The following is a 4,410-nucleotide window of genomic DNA, read 5'->3' as shown; positions in this document are numbered from 1 at the left end:
AAGAAGAGAGTCAGAGATGTTACTCTTTCTTCCTCTACTCAAGTGGCCAAGCAGCAGAAGTATTGGCTTCCTCCTCCTCCGTCCCGTCAGCCGTATCAGCAGAAGAGTAAAGGTGGCAGTGGTTCTTTCCACCCACCCAACCCTGGCTTTCAGAACAAGACTTCATCTCAAGCTCCAAGATCAAGTGCTCTGTATCACCGTCCGCTTTCAGAGGTCACGTGCAACAAGTGCCAACAGAAGGGTCACTATGCCAACAAGTGTTTCAACCATAGGCATCTTCCTCCTCCTCCTCCTGTGAGATCGGCAAGTACAGCTGTGGTCAAGCATAACTCCAAGTTCACCAAGGTCAATATGGTGAATGCAGCTCAGGCAGAGGACTCACCAGATGTCATCATGGGTAACCTTCCTGTTAATGATATTCCTGCAAAAGTTCTTTTTAACACGGGTGCATCGCATTGCTTCATTTCCAAACCTTTTGCATCAAAGTATGAGTGTGATTATCAGTATCTGCAAAGTTCCTTGCAAATTGTGTCACCAGGCAAGCAGATGACAGCTAACACCTGCGTCCCGGAGGTTACTATCACATTGGGTGACTACAAGTTCCTTTCTTCCCCAATTGTTCTGGGTAACCCGGATATTGATCTTATTCTCGGAATGGATTGGCTTTCTAAGCACAAGGCACATCTTGATTGTGCTGCCAGGCAGATTCAATTGACTCATTCGTCTGAGGATGTTATTGTCTTTGCCGCTCGGGATAATACAATCCGTCTGTTTTCTCTCAATGAGAAGGGTGAATTGGATGCTATCTCTCAAATTCCAGTCGTTTGCGAATATCAAGACGTCTTCCCAGAAGAGCTTCCAGGAATGCCTCCGCACCGGCCAGTTGAACTCGTTATTGATCTTGAGCCTGGTACGGAACCTATGTGCAAACGTCCTTACAAGCTCGGACCTGAAGAGTTGAAGGAGCTGAAGAAGCAACTCGATATTCAAGAGAAAATGGGTCTTATCCGGCCTAGTTCTTCTCCGTGGGGTTGTGGTGTTCTTTTTGTGAAGAAGAAGGATGGAACGGACCGACTTTGTGTTGATTACCGTCCAGTGAACAAGAAGACCATCAAGAACAAATACCCACTTCCCAACATCAATGAGCTGTTCGAACAACTCAAAGGTGCCCAAGTATTCTCCAAGCTTGATCTCCGTATGGGTTTTCACTAGATTCGCATTCGTGAAGAAGATATTCCCAAGACAACTTTCAGGACAAGCTTTGTTTCATATGAATACACTGTCATGTCTTTTGGCCTCGCCAACGCTCCTCCGACGTTCTCTCACATGATGAACTTCATCTTCAACGCCTACACCAATGACTTCGTTTTGGTCTACCTCGACGACATTCTGGTTTTCTCGAAGAACAAGGAAGATCATGCCAAACACTTGCGTTTGGTGCTCAATAAGCTCAGGGAATATCAGTTCTACGCCAAGTTCTCCAAGTGTGAATTTTGGCTTGATGAGGTTCTTTATCTTGGTCATATCATCTCTGCCAAGGGCATTGCCGTGAATCCTGAGAAGGTGTCTGCAATTGTGAATTGGGAACCTCCTCAGAACATGAAGCAACTCCGTAGCTTCCTCGGTCTCGCAAGCTATTGCCGAAGATTCGTTGAAAACTTTTCTAAGATCGCGAAGCCTCTCTCTAATCTTCTCCAGAAGCACGTCAAGTACGTTTGGTCTCTGGAGTGTGATATTGCTTTCAACACTTTGAAAGAGAAATTGATCACTGCTCCATTTCTGACTCCGCCTGATGAATCCAAGCCATACGAGGTCTTTTGTGATGCCTCTCTCCAAGGTCTTGGCGCAGTATTGATGCAAGAGAAGAAAGTTGTTGCTTATACTTCTCGCCAGTTGAAGCCTAATGAGAAGAACTACCCCACTCATGATCTCGAGTTGGCGGCAGTTGTGCATGCTCTTTTGACTTGGAGACATCTTCTATTGGGAAGAAAAGTGGACATTTTCACTGATCACAAGAGTCTCAAGTACATATTCACTCAGCCTAATCTCAACCTCAGGCAAACTCGATGGGTCGAAATGATTCAAGAGTATAATCCGAGTATCGAGTATACTCCAAGCAGGGCCAATGTGATTGCTGACGCATTGAGCAGGAAAGCTTACTGCAACAGTCTAATTCTCAAGCCTTATCAACCCGAGCTTTGTTAAGCTTTCCGCAAACTTAATCTGCAAGTTATTCCTCAAGGTTTCCTCGCCAACCTTCAAGTCTCTCCTACCTTGGAGGACCAGATTCGCCAAGCCCAGCTTCTTGATGCTATGGTGAAAAAGGTGAAGATTGGGATTGCCAAGAGTCAGTACAAGTACAAGTGCTACTGCCTTGATGACAAGGACACTCTCTTCTTCGAGGATCGTATTGTTGTACCCAAAGGTGACCTTCGTAAAGTGATCATGAACGAGGCTCACAATTATCTCCTCTCCATCCACCCTGGGAGCACGAAGATGTATCAGGACCTCAAGCAAGCTTATTGGTGGACTCGAATGAAGCGCGAGATTGCTCAATTCGTGAATGAATGTGATGTCTGCAGAAGAGTGAAGGCAGAACACCAAAGGCCAGCTGGTCTCCTCCAACCTCTTGCCATTCCAGAATGGAAGTTTTACCACATTGAAATGGACTTCGTGACTGGGTTTCCAAAGTCCAAGCATGGCAATGATGCTATATTCATTGTCATTGACAAACTCACCAAAGTGGCTCACTTTCTGCCTATTAAAGAGTCGATCACTGCAGCTCAATTGGCGGAACTCTATACCTCTCGTATTGTCTCTCTGCACGGTATTCTACAAGTGATCTCTTCAGACCGTGGCAGCATCTTTAGCTCGAAGTTTTGGGATTCTTTTCAGAAGGCCATGGGCACGAACATCCGCTTCAGCACAGCTTTCCATCCTCAAACTAGCGGTCAAGTCGAGCGTGTCAACCAGATTCTTGAAGATATGCTCAGGGCTTGTGTGATCTCCTTCGGCATGAAGTGGGAGGATTGTCTTCCTTATGCTTAATTCTCCTACAACAACAGTTTTCAAGCAAGTTCGGGCAAGGCCCCATTCGAAATTCTGTATGGCAGGAAGTGCCGTACCCCTCTCAACTGGCCTGAAACCGGTGAACGTCAGCTTTTGGGTAATGGCTTAATCACAGAAGCAGAAGAAATGTGCAAAGTCATTCGTGATAACCTCAAAGCAGCCCAATCCCGCCAGAAAAGCTACTATGATAGTAAGCACCGTGATTTGGCTTTCCAGATCGGAGATCATGTTTACCTCCATGTCTCTCCTATGAAAGGTACTCGTCGCTTCGGTATCAAAGGGAAGCTTGCCCCTAGATACGTGGGACCTTTCAAGATTGTCAGCAAGAGAGGCGACCTCGCCTATCAACTCGAGCTTCCTTCAAACTTTGCAAATGTTCATGACGTGTTCCATGTCTCTCAGCTTCGAAAGTGCTTCAAGACTCCTGACCGCACCATCAACTTCGAGGACATTGAGCTCCAAGAAGATCTCTCTTATCGTGAGCACCCAGTTGCTATTCTTGAAGAGACTGAACGCAAGACTCGCAACAAGTCAATCAAGTCTCTCAAAGTCAAGTGGTCACACCATTCCGACCATGAAGCTACCTGGGAACGCGAGGATCACCTCTGTTCTGAGTACCCGGTGTTCTTTCAGTCCTAGATCTCGGGACGAGATCCTTTCGTAGTGGTGGAGTGTTGTAACACCCCGAATGTAACTTTCCCAATTTGTACTCCAACTCTTGCCGTTTTCGGCATTAAGTTATATTTATTTCCTCGGGTTCGGGTTTTGTCTCCGTGTGTTGTTGTCATTGTCATGCATCTCATATCATGTCATCATGTGCATTGCATTTGCATACGTCTTCATCTCATGCATTCGAGCATTTTTCCCGTTGTCCGTTTTGCATTCCGGCGCTTCGTTCTCCTTCGGTGGTCATTTCTAGCTTTCTTTCGTGTGTGGGAATTAAACATTTCCGGATTGGACTGAGACTTGCCAGGCGGCATTGGTTTACTACCGGTAGACCGCGTGTCAAGTTTCGTATCATTTGGACTTTGTTTGATACTCCAACGGTTAACCGAGGGACCAAAAAGGCCTCGTGTGTGTTGCAGCCCAACACCCCTCCAATTTGGCCCAAAACCCACCTAACTCTGCTCCATGTTCTAGAGCGTTCGATCACGATCGCGTGGCCAAAAACCGCACCTCATTTGGACTCTCCTAGCTCCCTCTATGCCTATTTAAACACCCCCCGAGATCCGGGTCTTCTTCTCCCCCGAAACCCTAGAAATCCTCCGCGCCGCACCGGACATGGTCCGTCCGGGCTGGACAAAACCGCCGCCGCCGCCCGCGCCCTATCGCGCGCCGCCC

The sequence above is a fragment of the Triticum dicoccoides genome, chromosome 2A (assembly GCF_002162155.2).
Source record: "Triticum dicoccoides isolate Atlit2015 ecotype Zavitan chromosome 2A, WEW_v2.0, whole genome shotgun sequence".
NCBI classification, from domain to species: domain Eukaryota; kingdom Viridiplantae; phylum Streptophyta; class Magnoliopsida; order Poales; family Poaceae; genus Triticum; species Triticum dicoccoides.
Note: the sequence above shows the minus strand (reverse complement) of the source record.